At 41.2% G+C, this 21,310-nt stretch overlaps 1 protein-coding gene across 1 annotated transcript in view; it reads left to right on the plus strand.

Moving 5' to 3' along the window:
• LOC149227612 (putative LRR receptor-like serine/threonine-protein kinase At1g56140) overlaps nucleotides 1–21,310 on the plus strand; it is an 872,347-nt gene that overhangs the window by 227,378 nt on the left and 623,659 nt on the right. The gene's annotated exons all lie outside the window — the stretch shown is intronic.

Genomic DNA, 21,310 nt, shown 5'->3' on the forward strand with positions numbered 1-21,310 from the left:
TTGGGCCTTGGCAATTATAACTCATTGGTAATGATTGTGAATTATGAATATGATGCTTTGTGAAAGACTAGTCACTAAAGTTGTTTCATTTCATCTCATTATTCATGTTTCATTTTATAAATTTTTAACATTTCATATCATGTTAACAGTTAGAAGTTAGGAGTCAGGACTTAGAAATATCTTCGATATTACTTCTTGTAATGGTTAAACTTGGCTTACAAGTACAACTTGTTACTTTGGTGATCAATGATGATAAATGTTATTGAATTTTCAATTCTGAAAGCTTGAAGTTGAAACTTTAATATTGAATTTGATGAATCATGATTTATAAGACTCAATATGTTGCAGTTGTAATATGTATTTTAATTTTACTAAGGTTGATGACGATTATAATTTCTAGATGATTGATGTGATATGGTTCAATGATCAATTTATGTTTTTTTATGTTTTTTATGTCTATTTCATCATTCTACATGTTTTTGTTGACATATATGTATCAAAAATTAAAAAATATAAAAAATATATATATTTTTAAAAAATCGCTTCTGGATTCGCTCCCAAACCGGGAGCTTCTGAAAATGGTCGCTCCCGCTCCCGCTTCCGCTCCCGCTCCCAAGTAACATTGACCCGCAATTAATGACGGGACCACAGTTAGTTGCAAATGGGCGGAAGTATTAGATAGATGGTAAATGGGCGGTAGTATTAGATAGATGGTATTAATAAAACCCACGATATTGGCCCGTGGTATTGCATGTATGAGTCATATATAAAGGATAGAGACTCCCTGCGAGGAGCATCGTGTCTTGTTTTGTAATCGAGCTCTGCTCTATTGGAGGTTGCCCCCTCGAAGAGGCCTGTGAACATTTCTCTCTGAATAATAAAATCATTGCTATTCTGTGCTCTGGGTATATTTTCTTCGCATATTTTGTGTTCTCGGTATCTTTTCTTCGCAAATTCTATGTTTGGGTATTACTTTGCAGGTTAAGAGCATAACAGACGCAGTCACTGCGTGGGCTCCTCTCTAGCTCTGCATCACCCTATGTAGGCTTGAAATGCTAACGCAGGCACTGCGTGAGCCTCTGCGTCACTCCTCTGACTTTACATCACTCCTACAGACGCTCCTTAGCCTCTGAAACAACGTTGTCACTCGGGACAGCTGCTTCTCTGCAACAAATTCTCTGGATCTCTCGACTGGTGTCTTCAGTCTCCTATGATTTGCAATGCTCTGATACCATGTGAAAATTTCTTAATCCACACATCAGAAATCCTACTACAATCATTGGTTTATCATCTCCTACTTGTTTTTACATTCAATAAGTTATTTCATTATTTAGACAGCGATGAAAACACTATTGCAGACTACACATACATACAGATCATGAACTGAAAATAGAATGAGACAAATACACAAGGGACACTGTTATTTTTTGACAAACGTCCATAGAAAAACCTAATGCGGGAAAACCGGTGCAGCGGCTCTGAGGGTTTTATTATGAAGAAGTAGTTTGAATACACTCTGGATGCCCTCTCAGCTATCCAGTTACAGAGATAAAAATATACTGGCGAAAACCTAAGTGAGATTAGCTCACTTCACCCGGCAAAAATCTCTTCGTTCCGGCAACTAGACTGATCGTCCCCAGCTACAACTGTGCTGCCCCTATGCACTAGCTGCATGGACTTGCGTGGAGCACACTGGGACACTGTGCTATCTCCTCTACCTTCTGGAGCTCTGACATCAGCCTTTCCCACTAATTCTGCTGCTCCACAGGCTGAAATCGGATTTCTGCTGGAGGGTGGCTCTTCCCTTTCACTGGAAATGCATGGGCACTTCCTGACCCAGCGTCAACCTCACAGGGTTTGCGTTGCCTCCTCTAGCGTCTCTCTGCCTCTCTCTGTTGTGTATTTGAGGTCCCGGAGAAGATCCTCCGACCTCAACTATCCCTGCCCTCTGCTACAGCAGATCACTTGTTCGATTTTCTGAACAAACCTCGCCCCAAAAAAATTGAACTCTTTGATCTGTCGAGTGTATCTCCAACTGACCCTAAAACCTCCTCTTATACTTTTCTTGTTGATGAATCAACGACCGAGATTAAGTCCCTAATCAACGGCTAAGATTAAAACAGACTTGATCCTTGTCACTTAGAAGTTTCTCACCCATATTCTTATTAAAATTTAATACCCATTAATATTTTTATTTTCCTAAGTTTAGACTTAAGAACCCATTAAAAATATTAATTAATTTAATAACCCCTCATCCGGGTGGAATTTCTCCAAACGATTTCTGGGTTCTGGAGATCTCATGTATTCTAGCCCCTCCACAAAATTTCGGAGCTAGATCACATCCGATGCTACCCAAAATAAATAGAAGCAACAACCAAGTAGAGGGAAAGGCTATGTCATGTGGAAGGCTAGGATGTCGTTCCTTCTAGATGAATATGGCCTAAAGTCCTATGCACAGAGTGTGGTAGCAGTTCCCTAGGACTTTGATTAGCTAAAGGAATACAGAAAGGAAATGGTGAAGGCGAAGAGGATGATTTTGGATGGAGTTCAAGATCATTTAGTCTCACATGCGGCAAGCAGAGGGACAACCAAGGAGATGTGGGATGCTTTGTCTGAGCTATTTTAGAGTTCTTCCGAGCAGCGGAAGATGTCTCCCAGAGAATTTGAGGAGTACTAGGATGTAGAAGGGGGAGAGCATACATGCCTTTCTCATTGGGATTCAAAAGTCCAGTATCAGCTAGCAGCTATTGGGGAGGTGCCCCAACCCACAGAGCTTGTATGATTAGCACTGAATAGTGCCTCAGAGGACTGACAAGAATTTGTCCAGAGTATTTTGCACAAAGACACCTTGCCGAAGTGGGACAGGATGTGGTCCGATCTACAGCAGGAGGAGTTGAGGCAGGCTCTGTTAAAGAGTACCATCAGCGGCAGTAGCAACAAGGGACTGAAGAGTGTGGAGGATAATGTGGCCCCAGCATCCAAGGGTCCTAATCAAGGGCAGGGGGAGTAGAAGAAGAAGAAGGACCTAACAAAGGTCAAGTGCTTCAGATGTGGTGAGCTCGGTCACTACAATACGCAATGCCCTCAGGAAGAAGGACAAGAAAGAGAAGCAGAACCACGCGGTAGCGTCAGCTAAGATCAACAAGATGTTCTCCAGGCTGGAGGAATATTTTTCTATGTTCGCAACCATACCTGTAGGAGAGAGGTGGGGGGACATAGAGTTCTAGTCCCAGAGAGTTGCAGACGTGGTAGGATCCTTTTAGGAGTCCACCTCATGGATCATTACCTAGCTACAGGGGCCCATAGTATTCAGTAGCAGGATGGATAAGTGTCAGTGATGTTGTCAGATTCCAGGGTGACAATTGCAGACTTGAAGCAGTCAGGTGCTGGGGGGCATAGTGTAGAGTTGGTAGCAGTGAAAAGTCAGCAGCAAAGCAAATTCTTCAATGGACAGTGCAATAGCTAGTAGCAGTCAGGACTCAGGAGTTAGATGCATCATATTTAACAAAGTTGGTTCAGTATTATGGATGCTTCTCAATTGCAGTTGTTGTAGTTGCAGCAACAATAGATGAGAGGGAGTTGCAATGCAGATGCAAAGTTGGCAGCAGTATAGCAGTGTCAGCAGCAGCACAGATGCATCATTAGCGATGCGCAGTAGTTGATGAGTAGTGGCAGGTAGTCACAATAGCTAGACATCAACAGTGTGACAGAGGATGTTATGGAGACAGGGTATTATAAGAGGAGGTGCAACACTAGAGTTGAGAGAGAACACCTTGCTCGCTAAGAGGGAGTGTTAGTTTTTGTAGCATCAGAGGTGTTCTAGTCTCAAAACTTTGTGGAGAGGCTAAAACACATGAGATCTGCATAACCCAGAAATCGTTTCTGGAATGCCACCAAGAAATGTCGCAATTAGATTATGAGCCTATTTTTAAATATTTCCTAAGTCTAAACTTAGGAAATAATTCTCTAGAAACTCAAACGAATCGACTGGAAAATGATCTTGGCCCTTAATTAAATTCTAATCTTGGCCGTTGGTGCTCCAACAGAAGATTATAAGAAGAAGTTAATGGGTAGACGGAGAATACACTTGTGAGAACCATAGAGAGTTTGATTTTCCAGGTAGCAAACAGTGCTGGAAGAGTTCGAGCTTCAATAGGGAAGCAGAGACAAAGAAGGGAAGGAGGGGAAGGGATAGTGGGTCCGGTGGAAATTATTTCCAGATACAAAGAATTAGCTACAGGAGGTCGAGTTTCTCATTGGGGCTACACAGTGTTAGGCTTTAACACAGAAGCTTCAAAGGTAGAGTTCGATTTAGCCAGACAGAGGGTCGATTCAGTTGTTGGAGGCCACCATGATTTCTAAAAGGGGTAATTAAGTCATTCTCAGAGGTTGGATTGAGCAGACGGCTTGATTAGTTGCAGTTCTGGGCAAAGCGTCCTCATACCTGCACAGATTTGACGCAAAGGCTGACGCAAGGGTTTCGTGGAGCCCATTCAGAGCTAGTTTCGAAGCTAGATTAGTGTCGGACGAGACAAAATTTGTCTTACTAATTTTTGGGGCCAATTTTCCTATAGTGGATTGCCAGTTTGTGCATCCAAATTGTACTCAAAATTTCATTGTTGCATAATAATAAAACCCTCAACTACTGCACTGGTTTTCCCAAGTTGGGTTTTTCCGGGGACATTTGTCCAAAACTAACTGTGTTAATTTTTTGTGTGTGCTAAATTTTCTCAGTTTCTAGCACTATTTTCTTCCGCAGTTTATTTGTGAAGGCTATAATGTGATTTATTTGGTATTTTCCTTCGCAGATAAATTGTTAAATTAATTAAAATTAGAAGAATTAATTCTAGTTGCTGCAATAGGATTTCAGTTTTGAAATTTTCATGCATAGCCCATTCAAGTCTTTCCCACTGTTACTACCATTGCTCACTAGTGCCATTGGAGAGTCAAATTGCAACTTGTACAACCTATTGTGTCATACCCCAATCTGTTTCACCTTCTTCCAATTCTGGTGTTTGATGAACACCTTCTTCCCTACAAAGTGGACATCATATCCCTTATCCTGTAACTGAGATACTAAAATTAGGTTCATACTCAATCCTAGCACATGCAATACATCTGTAACAATGGTGTTAGCTCCTGACTCCCTCTGAATGTCAATGGTACCTCTCCCAACTGGAGTGCATTTCATCCTGTTTCCCATTGTTATCAGGAAATCCAACTCCTCCTCATTGTAGCTAGAGAAATATTATCTAACTCATGTCATGTGAGTTGACACTCCATTGTTTATATACCAAACTCCCTGTGAAGCTGAGCTAGTTAAACAAGAAAATTCTTCCTCCAATTTGGAAGACAATTTTGTAGCCCCCTGAATATCAAATCTATTCATGGCCATACTGGAGAATTCTAGAAAATTCACTGAGGACATCTTGAGTATAATTTCATGTGTTATTTCTCTTCCACCCGGCGTTGATCTGCTACTGCAAAACCTGCTACAAAATCATTGCGCCCAGATTTGCTCAACAAAATCTCTGATCTTCTCACCAAAATTGCTTCCCAACAACACAATTGCCTACTAGAACTGCTACTGGCTTGTTCGAACTTTTTATGCCACTTGCAACTAAAAATCGAACCCTCTGCCTAGCAATTTGAACTGCCTAGCTGGCCCTCTGCACAAACCCAGAAATTGTGCTGCAGAACTCCCTCTGAACTTGCACAAATTTCCTCCTTGCTTTTGAGTTTTTGATCTATCTTCAACACTGCTCTGATACCATGTGAGATTTTCAACTCTATTGTGGCATCTAGAAATTATTCTTCTAACTAATTAAAAATTTAGTGTAGTTTATTTGCTACGACAAACAACTAATAAGATCACAATTGCAATTTTCACCATAAAAACATTGGGGAAATAAAATACTGGAACTGCGAAATATAGAGCACACACACAATAAAAATGACACCATTATTTTTGGACAAATGTCCCCAGAAAAACCCAATGTGGAAAAACCAATGCAGTAGATGAGGGTTTTATTATTGTTATGCAACAACAAAAATTCTGAGTACAAATCTAGATGCCAAACTAGCTATCCTCCAGCAAAATACACTACCAAAATTATTTGGAGGAAATTCCTCCCTTCTGCAACAAAACTCAGTTCCTCTGGCCCTGTTAGCACTTCCTCCCAACAACTCACACTAGCTAGAAATGCGCACTGCTTGGCCCAAATAATTTGCACTGCCAGCTAGTTGGCTCTGGATGAGTTGTCCTGCCTCCCTTTGACCCTAGAAGTGACTCGCTCTACCTTCCAAGTGGTCTCTCAACCTCCAACAATTGAAACGATCACTTTCCGACACTTCGAACAGGGGTTACTGGCTGTTCGGCCTCTCTACAGAAATAATTCGGCCTCCTAGTGATTGTTGCTCTACTACTGAGAACCTCTGCTAGAAATGACTCTGTTGCTCCCTCAATCTTACTCCTTTCTTCCTTTTGGCTTGAACTTCTCTCCCTTGCTCGATCTCTGCAACTGGGTAGCTCAATCTGCCAAGGAACTCACACTACTAGTGTATCTTCTCCATCCCCATCGAGTTTCTCTTATAATCTCTTGTTGGTGAACCAACAACAATGATTATATCCCCATCAACGACTAAGATCATCTCCAACTCGATCCATGTGAGTTTCTAAAGAAATCTCACCTTTCTCAATTAATTATTGTTAATTAATCACTTTTCCTAAGTTAGACTTAGGAAATATTTAATTATTGATCAATTAACTTGATTGAGCCATCTCTAAGTGTTTTCTTTTGAAACCTTTTTTGAGTTTTGGAGATCTTGTGTTTCTTAGACTCTCTGACCAAAGTGGAGACTAGAATACTTGTTCGATTATACAAGAACTAACATACCAAGACCTAGGGTTGAGAAATTTGACAAGATAAAAGTTCATCCAAGGTCAAGGTAGACAAGAGGAAAGGCTATGATTGATATACTTCAACAAGTGCTTAAGCTCAAGCCTTTAAAGAATCCCCAAGTTGAAGGATAGCACATAGGGTTCCCACTTGCCACGATGGCCAGGGCATCAATTATATGGAAATTTCACCGTGAGAATTGCCTCAAATTAGGAGAGCTAGAAGAAACACCAGTGCAGAAGATTGTCCAAATGGTTTTGCAAAAGCTCCTTCCTAATGAAATTCGTACCAAGCCCTAGGGAGGCCTCCTTACCCTTAAGGGGATGAGGAAAGAGGTGAAAGAAGAATGATTTTTCAAGTATAATGTACACCAAGGATCTCGGACCAAATGCCTACCGATTGGGAGAAATGGAGTCAAGATAAACCAAGAAATTGCAACTCGCTCTTCAAGGAGACCTAGAAGGAATTTCGCTACCCTTGATGGAAGTAACAACAAAACGACTTCTAGATTTTATTTTTTGATGACACTCGTTTTGGAGTTTCAAGGATGCAAATGCAATCAATCCTCTAGGAACATTTATGCATTCATTGTCTAATGAGTAACACATGCAAAAATTTCCAATAATTTTCAATGCTTCCAATGATTCGCATTAATTAGGGCACATTAATCACCATGAGAAAATATTCCATGCATTAGACATTCACCAAATCAGAAATATAACATCAAATAGCACTTACAAGACAAAAGAATATATCCATCCAAAAAATTCCCAAATAGAAGCTCCAAGAATGATAACAAAATTATCCAGACATCATAATTCATCAATAGCATCCAATTTTCTACTTTAATCGCAAGTCCGAATTCTTTTAGAGAGAGATCGAAGATCCAAAGTGTGATGATTTGAGAGAGTGTATCTCTCTCTTATTTATACATGCCATATGAGTTCAAAAATGAAAGAAGAAGCCCCTCTAATGCCTAAAATTTCTAGTAACCCACCCATGGTTACAAGCCAACCATGATAGCTCATAAACTAAGTCGAATTAGCCTTGTTAGGGCCACGCTAGGCTAACGTGGAGGCCTAGAAGGGCAACGTTGAGGCCTCATGTGATAAAGATGAGAATGAGGGCCTCAAAAATAATGAATAAAAGGGGGATGCCCTCCAAATGCTACAAAACATCTCCAAACCCCAGTTTGGACTCTGTGGGCTCCAAATGGGTCTCATGGGTCTCCAAGTCACTCAAGATCAAGTTGATGCTCCATCAATGAGGGCTAGAAGATGACACATGACCTCCCATGTCTCCCTGGGAGAGATAAGGCCTCCTTTAGGCCTTGGATCGACTGCTAAGTGTTGGGTGTAATGTGTAGCCAGTTGGGCAACGTGGTCCAAGTGCATCATCATCTTTGTGTAACTAGGGCACGAACAACCAATATGGTGGTGCTGAAGAAGCCCACGGTGTGGCAATCAATGCTTTGCAGGGCTGGAGATCCATGACTATCAATACTCACCCTAAAATTTCCATTATGACCCTCTGGAGGGCTTGGACCCTATATAGGGAGGCCAAGTCCATGATGAAAACCCACCTGCAATCTTGTATAAGATCCAATGCGTCTCCTCACCTTCCAATACAATAATTCATTAGTGCAATTGAGTAAATAAGCTTGCTAATCAAGGGCAAAAATGGACACTTCATAGTGGCATGCCCTTCCAAATGGGCTTTGGACATGTACTAATGTTACCTTCCTTGACAAGAGAGGTTAATGAAGGACCCTATTAGGTGGTTTCAACCTCTAAGGGAATGACAGGTCCATGGTACATCCATCAAATGGTAGGTGTCATGTGAAATAGTGATGGAACGGAGTGGGGGCAAGAGGGAAGGCTCCAAGCCACATGCCATGGTACAAGGGTAGGTATGATGAAGGGGGCAAGAGGGAAGGCTTCAAGCCACATGCCATGGTACAAGGGTAGGTATGATGAAGGAGGCCCACACATTGGGTGTATGAATGTAGGAAGGAGAAATCGTGGTGCATGAGTTACCCCGGCCTTTTTTTTCCACCCTTCTCCATATGCCTTTTTCCTTTTATTAATTTTTCTTCATTTTACTGCTCGGGCCTCAAGGAATGAGAGCATGATCCGTAAAATGTAGCAGTGAATACCCCCTTAAATTGGGGCAGTTCATCACCCACCAGGGGTTGGGACAGTCATGGGTTCCTTAATGATGCAGGGGGCACTCATAGGGGCCCTAGGAACCAGGGTGATGGCCATAATGATAGGGAGTATGGCTTTTTCTCACATGCTAAATTTTATTGTCCCTGCCATCTTTTGCATTTTGTGGTACATTTGCTGTTGTATGTGGCCATATTATGATTTTATCTTTCTTTTTAGCTGCATCAACCTCTGGGGCATTGTTCCAAGCCTGACCCAAGGTGTGGACAAGGGGAGGGGGAGGCTAACACCTTGTGGACCCAATGGACAAATGTGGACCCAGATGGGGAAAATGTGAAAAGGGCTTGTAATGAGCAAAGGGGAGTGAGATATATGGTATCGGGAAGCGGGACCACGCAACCAAAATCAGGGTTTCCCATGTAGTGCCACTCCTAAAGCTAATAGCCAATAAAGGAGATCCCATGGGACTAGGATACAAGATTAACCTCCAAGTTGAGGTAAGGGAACAAGAGTACAGTCAAAGCCCATTCTTTCCGCTAAATCCCCCCACTAATCCATGCCCAAATGTGCCCAATAAAAGCAAGCATAAGCACCCAATTACATAATGAAAAATCATACCTTCAGGGTTGGATGACCCACCTTCAAACATACGATCATAATAGATGAGCGAGGGCACACAATGGTTGGCTTAGGTGGCGAAGAATAGTAGCACATCGAGCTATCAGGTGGTTGCAAGGGGCTGTTGGCTGTCGGTTGAAGACAAATCTAGGAGAAAATTTCTCCTATAGGGGTCACCCATTGGTGGTGGGTAACATCTGGCTCCAATTGGGACATGAGCTCTCAATAGAGTGCACGAACCATGTACTCGAACGGGGAGGTCATGAGAACACCAACAATCTTTTAGGACTATAGACTTGTTACCCGCACATCACAGACAAAGAAAATGGGGCAACATGTTTTGATGGCATCTTTTGATCTTCCATGTTTTCATTAGTCCATAAAATCAGCAGGAAATAAAATCTACTCTAAAGTGAAAATCTATCTAATCTAGCATGATAACATAATATGATATTAAATTCTAATGTAAAAATCAATATGCAATGCATCCTACTCTAACATGCATGGCTACATTATGCGAATGCTAAGTGTAATCATATAGCCAATGCAACCAACATATCAGTAAATCAATATAAGAACATCTACTTCTATAATTACTCATGCAATAAATCCAGAGGTAGAGACAAGAATCATATGTAGGATCACCAGAGCAGGAGGTGGAAAAATAAGAGACCTAGACATCATAGAAAGGAGTAATGTGCGAAGGGAAGGACACCAATTTGGAGAGTCGGATTCTTTCTTGCAAATAGAGGATGGATGATTTGATAATAAGGCTCATGAATTCCCTATCAAGGTCCTTATTAATGTCACACTTTATGGTCACCCTAAGGTCATGATGGGAAGGAAAAGGGGAATGATGACATGAAAGGGGACCACAAGTTGATTTCTCAATAGGATGATTGTATTGAGGAGAGGCAATAACTGTGTGCTCACTATCTTCAGATCATGGTTGGGGAGAAATGATATATTCAATGATTTGCTTTTCCTAAAAGGATTATCACTACCATTAATTATGTGAAAAGGGGTGAGGAAAGAATCCCTTGATGACTCAGATATACCCCTAGGATCACATGGAAGGGAAGGAAAGGCAGGGGCCCTATTTATGTACTCATCAGTGTCATAGATAGGGTCTTTGTTAAAATGACAGCCAATTTCTTTCAACGACCCTCCTTCATGATCCTCCCTATCAAGGTTATCAATAGGTATATCATTATAAGAAAGACCCTGAAGAAAGGGAAAACTAACCTCAACCTCATCCTCCTTATCGGTATCATAAATAGGATCACTGTCAAATTGGTTGCTAATGATCCCTCATTTCCCTTCTTCAACATGTAAATAATCTCCAATATCAATTTCCAAGGGATTAGTGGGATCACCTCCTCCAATATCCTTGAATTCCACATGATTAGGGATAATATTCTTAAAAGAGGTTGGGCTAGTCTCAACTTCACTTTGGATCAAAGGACTAGGTTCTTCAACATGGACCAAGGGCTCTATGGAGTTATCCTCTCCTTTACTAACATAATCAATTTCCCAACTTGCAATCAACAATTCCCCAACATTCCCCCCTACTTTCTTGGTTTCCTTCAACATTTGTGTCTTGCTTAGGGTTGTCAAAATTTTCAATTTCATCAAGCATGGAGTGATTTTGTTGCAAATTGCCATGCATTTCTTCAACTACATGACATAGGGTCTTGAATGATCAAGTATAGTAGGCAAGCTCAAGGAAAATAATATCCATAGGTGTCTCCTCATACTCATGTTGTACTTCATAGAGCTCTTCCTCTTTTCTATTACAATATTTGAATAGGAAGTCCTTGCCCTCATGATCTGCTATATACTCACAATATTCACTCCATCCATCCAATCTTTCTTGAAGTATTCGAAGGTCTTCAAGATCAAGTTCACTACAAAGTTAGAGACAATTTATTTTCCACAATGAGCCATTTCTTATGATTTTGCATATGAAACAAATGTGGAGTCACCAGGGTGAATTCAAATGCCTTGAGAGATGCTTACTTCACCCTACAAGCATTAACTTTGAATTTCAATGAAGAACTAGGGCTTCGTTCTTCTAATGGAGTCACCAAAGGGATATAATGATAATATCATATAGGAACAAGACACACGTCTCGTGTCCCCAACAACGATGCAAAAAATTTTGTTGCACAAACTAGTAGGCCTAGTAAATAGGCTAAAGCTAGAGGGCACAACAACACCCTGGGACAAAGGTCCACTGTCACCAAAGCTTATGTCCCCTTCTCTTCTCGGATTTTCAATGACAGGAGTAGTCCTAATATGTTAAAATTGGCAACTAGGGCCAAACTCCATGTGAGTCATCTTATTTATGGCAGCTGATATTTTTACTGGATCCCTCTCATCGAGAGGTGTAGGATTGATCTAAAGATCATCCGATTCCGATAAGTATTTATGAAGTTATGAATTTATTTATGTTATAAAATAAATTGTCAAGTCGGCCAGCAACTTGAGTAGGCTCAGAAGCCCAATAGTCATGACTATTCATCATCTATGTTTTAGTATAAGTAGAAGAGGATTTGAAGTCATTTAGACACACTTTTTAGGTAATCTCCTCCACATGTCTTGGATTTTTGGAGAAGGAAAGACACTAAAGAGTATGTTGATGCCCTAGTTGTAAATGATGCCCTAGTCCAACGCAGGTCAAGAAGACATCTATCTGCTGGCAAATGATTTGTTGTTCATCTCTATACGTTGTTCAGGAAATCTGATACATGGTGAAACCCTATACGCTATTCATGGAAACCTGATACATGGAAAACTCTATACACTATATGCTGTTCATGGTTATATATATATATATCTATATATCTATATATATATATCTATATATCTATATATATATATATATATATATATATATATAGATATACGCTGGTAATGAGCTGAAATGCCCAACAATATATGGATGCACAGCAGGGTTCTACGCGGACATGAAGACTCATGACTCATACGCAGTCAATGGTGAACGCAGTCATGGCATTAACCTAACGCAGTAATAACGCAGTGATGGCAATGCATATATACGCTGGGCATGAGAGTCATATCCACGCTGTTCATGAAGACTGATATTCCGTTGTCATAAAAGGAACAGCCGCAGTCACATAAGGATCAGCCGTAGTCATCAAGGGTAGCCGCACATAAAGGGTAGCCGCTGTGATGTATGCGGATCTGGCAACATAGATCAGGCCACTGTGTGGAGTAGATCTGGCAGCGTAGATCAGGGCATAGGGACTCCAGTCACGCAGTTTCATAAAGACTCATTCCAGTTATAAGCAGGTCAATGGAACGTTGTTCAAGATGATGTCAACGGCCCTATACGCTGGTAAATGGAGACTCATATATGCAGGCAAATCTGCAGTAAATGACAAGGTGCAGTCATAAGAATGCAGCTGTGAGCTATGTATTGGGTCAATAGTAAGTTCAGTATATTATTGTCTTGCTATGACTTGATGTATGAGATCATGATATATGAGCAGCATGATGTATATGGGCAGCATGATGTATGAGCAGCATGATGTATATGGGCAGCATGATATATGAGCAGCATGATGTATGAGATCATGAGCATCATGATGAATGAGATCATGTGCATGGGTAGCATAATGATGCATGGAGCATGGACAGCATCATGATGAATGTAATCATGAGCATGGGCAGCGTGATGATGGATGAGACCATGGAAGATGCAGCATGATGAGCAACATGAAGATGAGAATAGCTCAGTCATCTAGATCCAGCACTGTGATGGGGCAGCATGGTGCTACATGGTAAGTTGCGGCAAATAGAGGAGATGCAGCACTGTGATAGGTGAAAGAGTCACCCTAGAGAATTAGTTGAAGCAATATGTCTTCAACTGATCTCTGCAGATATCAAAAGTCAAAGTGTTGACTTCTATTGTAAATGTACTATCTCTCTCACTCTCTGTTGAACTTTGAAGAACATAAAAGAAGAATTGATCAAGGGTTTCCCCACATTGTGGGGTTTGTCCCTGGCTGGCGCCACATCTTGTGTCCTCTTGTCTTGGCTTGTCTTCTACGATTTATATTTATGTTCTATCTGCAGTTTATCTTAATGCTGATGTGATTGCTAACTGTGAAAATTTAAATAAATTGCTCTAGCATAGAACATACCTAAAATTAACATGGTATCAGAGCTGAGGTGAAGACAAAAGGATCAATGGGTTCCACATCTCTCTTCTAAGTTCACAAAGGGTGAAGTCGAAGCAGAGCATATTATCAGAATGGCATAGCGGAAGTTTCTGATGGCCCATCTAAAGATCACTTCATTGGGAAGTTCGGACCTAAGGATGGAAGGAAAGGCGGATGCCTTGGCTACAATAAGTTCGGTCGTTATGCGTAGGAGTGTTTGAATGGCAGAGACACTTCTCTTGATGAAGATAAACAAATCATTCCAGGGTCAAGGGAATGACAGGTAATACAGTTCATCAAGGAGAAATGGTCGACTCTTCAAAGAAAGCAAGGAACCCTAGGCACTTCATCGGATATATAATCGTGGGACTATACTTGGAGTCGATGCCACCTATCCCAGAAAGGATGTTGGAAATGTTATCCCTCAATTGAATGAGGGTAACTCGATTCATTTACAAAAACATTTTTATGTACCTAATCGCAAGAAGAACCTGGTATCCATTTCAGCAATGGAAGTCAAAGGTTCAAGTTGGCACTCATCGATGGAAAGGGTACGTGTTTGAAAATAGATTTTTCAAAGATGTTTTTGAGTTCAGGGTTTTATCAAGTTGCAGGAAATCCACTGGGGACCATGTCCATTAACACAGCACCGGAGGTCTGTGAGTCAGACGGTGACAGGGAACCCTGAATTCAAAAAGAACATGAAAGTACATGTCTGAAATGTACCGAAGGAAAATCTTACAAGGGGACCATGTAGCAGGTCCACAGGTTTGGAACAACCCGTGGAGTTTGAGATTCATGAACGGGAATCTCATGTATATAGGTGGAAGAAAACCCTCTATGGCTTGAAGCAAAACACCCCGGGCATAGTATGAGAGGATTGATAGTTGTTTGATGAAGCTGAGATTCACTAGGAGTGAAACCGATCCAAACCATTACTCGAAGGTTGTGGATGATAGACCTCTCATACCGGCACCTTATGTGGACGAACTATTTCTGACAGGTGCAGACCCTCTCATTTGCAGAAGTAAGAGGGAGTTGGATTCCCAACATATGTTTTGTAGTTAGCATGGTGAGCTCATATTTGGTTGAGCCTCATTGGATTGGTGCCAAGAATCTTCTAAGATATCTTCGGGGCACAATCTCTCATGGATTAAGATACACTGCTGGAAATATGAAAACTGCATGATTATGCAAATGCTGACTGGGCAGGCAGTGTGGAGGATCACTAGAGCACTCCTCAGTGTTGGTTCTCTTTGGATTCTGCTTCGATATCATGGATGAGCAGGAAGCAGAAATCGGTTGTTACAAGTACCGCTGAGACCGGATACATAACTATGAGTATGACCTCGTATGAAGTTTCCTGGTTGTGGAAACTCTTCAGTGAGTACACATGATGAATACCACTGTGATTCTCTATGACAACTAGAGGTGGGATTCGATTATTGAGGAATCCCGTATTCAATGATTGCTCCAGTAGATAGACATCAGATACTGTCTTATCTGGGATATGGTAAGTCGATGAGCAAGGAGGCTCCATCACACTGATATGATGTACAGGTTGCTACACTTTGTCAGAGCCCCGGGGAAAGATCAAATTTGTGATTTTCCCGAATGACTTGGAGTGGACAAGAGACCCTTGTACAAGGGTCCTGCATGTTGCATACATTAAGCTCTGGGAGCTCTGGGGGCTTGCGATTCTTACTGGAGCAACATACGACCACAGGGTGACTCACCCTCCCCTGATGGTGCGCACTGGGACAGGATGATTCGCTCTCCTATGAAACAAGATGATTCGCTCTCTTGTGGGACAAGATGATTCGCTATCCTGTGTAGCAAGATGATTAGTTCTCCTGTGAGGCCTAGATGATGTGTTCTCCATGGCGATTGTGTAGCAGGATGATTAGTTCTCCTATGAGGATAGGACTGATTAAGTTCTCCTGTCGAGGCATCCTACCCTTGCAGTCTGGGACTCATGGGAAGTACCTCTCATCTGATCAATGAGCAGGGAAATGAGGATATGGACCATAGTAGTATCGATGAACACATCGTTGTATCTACCGTACTCCCTATGCTAGGATGACCTTCATTGATCTAGGATCAATGACACTGGTCTGGGACCAGTGGTAAGAGTTGTACCCATTATGACGCTGACTTCGGGTCGGCTGAGACTGGTTTGGGACCAGTGGTACATACTCCGAGACTGACTTCGGGTCAATGGAGGGCTGGTATGGGACTAGTGGTAGGAGTTGTATCCACTATGACACTGACTTTGGGTCAGTTGAGACTGGTCTGGGACCAGTGGTACATACTTCGAGACTGACCTCGGGTCAGTGGAGGACTGGTTTGGGACCAGTGAGAGTGGTACATACTATGACGCTGACTTCGGGTCGGTTGAGACTAGTCTAGGACCAGTGGTACACTCTCTGAGACTGATGATACTGGTCTGGGACCAGTAAGAGTGGTACCCACTATGACGCTGACTTTGGGTTGTTTGAGACTGGTTTGGGACTAGTGGTATGCACTCTGAGACTGACTTAGGGTCAGTGGAGAATGGTATGAGACATTCTTGATCAATTCTTCTTCTTCATGGTTCAGCAGAGCAAAGCTGAGCAAAGCCAGCAGAGCTGAGTAGAGCAGAGCAGAGCTAGCAGAGCTGAGCAGAGCAGAATAGAACCAACAAAGTTGAGCTGAGCAGAACAGAGCTAGCGGAGCAGAGCAGAACCAGCAGAGTTGAGCAGAGCTGGGCAGAACAGTGCAGAGCACTAATGGCAGAGATAGTACAGTTGGTCATATGGATCAATAGATGGAGTTCTCCCTAGTTGAGAGGGAGTGTTAAAATTGGCAACCAGGGCCAAACTCCATGTGGGTCATTTTATTTATGGCAGCTGATATTTTTATTGGATCCCTCTCATCGAGAGGTGTAGGATTGATCTAAAGATCATCCGATTTCGATAAGTATTTATGAAGTTATGAATTTATTTATGTTATAAAATAAATTGTCAAGTCGGCCAACAACTTGAGTAGGCTCAGAAGCCCAATAGTCATGACTATTCATCATCTACGTTTTAGTATAAATAGAAGAGGATTTGAAGTCATTTAGACACACTCTTTAGGTAATCTCCTCTCCACGTCTTGGGTTTTTGGAGAAGGAAAGACACTAAAGAGTACGTTGATGCCCTAGCTGCAAATGATGCCCTAATCCAACGCAGGTCAAGAAGACATCTATCCGCTGGCAAATGATTCGTTGTTCATCTCTATACGATGTTCAGGGAATCTGATACATGGTGAAACCCTATACGTTGTTCATGGAAACCTGATACATAGAAAACTCTATACACTATACGTTGTTCATGGTTATATATATATATACACTGGTAATGAGCTAAAATGCCCAGCAATATATGGATGCACAGCAGGGTTCTACGCGGAGCCCAATTTGGAGGATGGAGTGTTGCGATTAGAGCAATTAAAGGATGCTCTTATCCAGGTATGTCCATTGTGGTATGAATTTTGCTTATAGAGCATTTCTCTAATTCCTGTTTTTAATTTTTTTTGTTAACTAGTTTTTTTTTTGTATGAATTTTTTGAGCGATTCCAGGATGATGATGGTCGTGTTGAGATGCCACCCCCATCTGGTCCCTTGGTTCCCAGGTTTCATGGTTCAACACCAACAACAGGGGCTTCGTCTTCATCAGTTTCAATACCACTCCCATGACTTCCATAGGCTCCTTCTTCATTGCCACCATGTGGAGGCACACCGCCACATTCTCTTTGTGGTGGAAGGAGGAGAGATCAATAGATATATTCACAATTTACTACTTTTGTCATAGATTAATCATTAGACTTGTAGGCTTGTTGTGAATTTGAAACTTTTTGTCTTGGCGATGACCAAGTGGCCTATTTTGTAAACATTATTATTTGAATTTTGGACATGACAAATGTCAACAGTTGCTCACTTGCTAGATAATATGCTCTATGTTTTATAATATGCTTAAAAATTTGATGTATGTTTGTAATTGCTAAAATATAGATGGTTGATGCTTGAATAGCTAATCATTGATGTAGAATGGAATCATGGATGCCATATTTATCTTGATTTATGTAAAAATATGCATGTTTTCATGTCTTCTACAACTAATTTGGTATTTGGGATGTTTTTTTGAATATAAATGCAAAAATATATATATATATATATATATATATATATCTATATATATATATATATATATATATATATATATATAGTAGTTGCTTCTGAGACGCTTCACTTCCCATATTTTTGGAAAATGAAGCTTCCGCGTCCCCGCTTCCAAAAAACGTCCCCATTTCGTCCCTGCTTCGTGCAACATTGTACCAGACCAAACATTTCATTTGTTGTTGGAATCCTCTCCAGGTTTATGCAAAAGCCTTGTGAGGGACATTGCTCTGTTGCGAAAAGAGTTCTAAACCACTTGAAGGGAACTCAAGACTTTGGACTTAAGTATACACAGGTGGGAGACTTTAGCTTGATTGGATACTCTGATTCAGACTTCGATGGATATAAAGAAATTGGGGTATCTACTTTAGGTTATGTTATGAGTCTTGGATCAAGAGTTGTCTCCTAGAGGTTACACAAACAATCAGTGTCAGCAGATTCCACAACTGAGGAAAAATATGTGGCAGCAGCTGAAGCAACGAAGGAAATTGTGTGGCTCAAAAAAATACTAGAAGATTTGCAGAAAAAACAAGTGCATTCAACTCCTCTCATGATTGACAACACTTCTGCAATAAAATTGGCCAAGAACCCAAAGTTCCATGATCGAACAAAGCATATCAATATAAAATACCATCTGATTTGACATCATGTTGAGGCCAAGACAATTCACCTATGCCATTGTTCCACAAATGAGCAAATTGCAGACATCTTCACCAAAGCGCTTGGAAGAGAAAAGTTTGAAAGATTCAAAATGATGCTTGGACTCACCAACATCCCTTCAAATTAAGGGGGGGAATGTTGACACCTAATCTTTGGGATTAGGTAAATCCATGTAAAATAGTGTAAATAGAAAATAAGGAGAATTGGAATATGAAGAGACACTGGGAGATGAAGCCCAAGAGTCTCTCCCTCCATGTATATATCTATGATCAGCCTTAATGCAAAATCACAATTCATTTTGAGGAGTTAACTCCTAGCCTGAAACCTCCTATCGCTGACTCTCCGAATCTAGAAAATCTTCGCCGAACTCACTATCTCGACCCTCGCTCACTGCTTCAATCTCTGGCTCTCCAGCAACTACTGTGACTATAAAAAGAAATCTAAGGCATTAGCATTAGGTGATTTATCTTCAATTAGTGACTGCTTGTGAATGCTTTTTACTTTAGATTAGGATCTTCTTCTCCTTAGATTATTAGTGTTCTTCTTCATCAAACAGCAACCAATGCATGAACATAAATAGACAAGAGACACAGAATGTAGGCTATTATCCAAGGCCAAAACCTTGCACTCTTTGAGAGGAAAACCCGCACAAATTCTTCTTTTAGAGATTTCAATTGACGAATACCAAGACCAAGACCCTTGACCTATTAGCCACTCCAAGACCAAGGCACTAGTTCTCTTGTCTATCTTCTACTCCTTTCCTCTTCTTTGTGATTCCTCTTCCTTTGTATTACTAAGACTACTTCATTGAGAGCCTCATCACTCCATGAACTATAATGGTACTGAAGCGAAGAGGAAGTAAAGTAGTTTATGGTTGAGGTTCTTGGTTTTGGTAGCGTAAGTGATTTTAAGACTTTAACCTAGATCCAAGGTCATGGAAATTCAACATGGTATCAGAGTGTGTCTGAGCTACTTTGGAAGTAAGTAAATAAGAGTTGTGCACAATGAAGTACATCGTGAGAGTGATTTGGTCACATTGTAAGTGAAGGGCTCACTACAATGTCGAAGTCACAGGTAGGTATCCAATATGAGGACAGGTTGGAGGGGTTGTCCAACTATAGTCCATGGAAGGAAAGGATCAAGTTAATCTTGCAGGTCAACAGGATTTGGGATTTCGTCGAGAAAGAGATCAAGAAACCAACCGACCCTAAGGAGTTGGAAATATGGGAATATTTGGATGCGAGGGTGAGATTGATCATACTAGATGATGTGAGGGATGCCCTAATACCTCATTTTTCTGGGAAGAACACCACACATGAGATGTGGATGTCTCTTTAGAATTTGTTCCATAATAAGAACGAGAACTGGGTATTAGTATTGAAGGACAAGTTGAAATCCACCAAGATGATAAAGAGTGAATCTGTGTCCTCATATGTGATGAGATTTTCTCAGGTCAAGGATGAGCTTGCTGCCATCAGTGTGACTGTCTCAGATGGAAATATGGTAAGGATTGCCTTGAAAGGGTTCACCGAGGAATGGAAGCCCTTCATCAAAGGGATTGTTGCTAGGGAGAAGCTATTAGACTCAAATAGGATGTGGGATGACTTCATTCGAGAAGATTTGTGAGATGAGGATATTTAGCCAAAGCATAAAGCTTCAGATGATGACATGGTACTTGCATCATGAATGAAGGGTAAGGAAAAGAAGGACTTGAGTGAAGTAAAGTGTTTCAATTGTGGCGATATGTGTCATTTTTCGTCAAGATGTTTGATGAAGAAGAAGTGAAATGATGAGAAGAAGAGAGGAAAGAGGGTCTCTGGTGTTGCCACTTCAACAAAGATGGATGATCTCTCCAAGAGATTGAAATAGGATGAATTTACTATGATTTCTCATTTCTCACAGAGTACCATCATTGAGGATGGATGGTACATGGATAGTGGTGCGACGAAGCATATGAAAGGGTCACAGGAGGTTTCTCAGACTCTAGCTGGATGGGAGTCGAAGTTGCACATGGTGTTGGGCAACAAAATTCAATTGGAGATCCGAGAATCGGGTTTTTTGCTATTCAGGATGGAGATAAGACATTTGATGCAGGTCTAGGATGTAATTTTTGTACCAGAACTCATATATAGCGTGATTTCCATCCCGATGATGGAGAGGAAAGGGTTTGAGGTCTTGTTACAGGATGGGAAGGCAAGACTTAGGCTTAGAAGCTCTAATTCCAATGGGATTGTACTCAGAGTTAGAGAGCATGGTCTCTACAGGTTGACGACCAAGATTGTGGATCATGGAAAGAAGTAGGTGGAGCAGGTATAGGTTCTGGAGAAGCAAGAGTAAGTGTAGGTGAAGATGCGGGCTTCATAGGAGAAGGTACATGTTATAGAGAAGAAGGTACACTTTCCTAGGAAGGTCCAGGTTCCAGAGATTCAAAGGGAGTTTGGTTCGAGAGGAATTTGCAGATTCAGAGGGAGACTTAGCAACCCAAGAAGAGCGCATGGTTAGTGGTGAGCAATGGCGATTCTACAACTACCAAGAAGGAATAATGGAGAGAGTGAAAGACATTACATGATAAGAAGAATAAGT

Source organism: Pinus tabuliformis, chromosome J (assembly GCF_031772625.1).
Source record: "Pinus tabuliformis cultivar Carrire ecotype Pingquan chromosome J, CPIR1, whole genome shotgun sequence".
NCBI classification, from domain to species: domain Eukaryota; kingdom Viridiplantae; phylum Streptophyta; class Pinopsida; order Pinales; family Pinaceae; genus Pinus; species Pinus tabuliformis.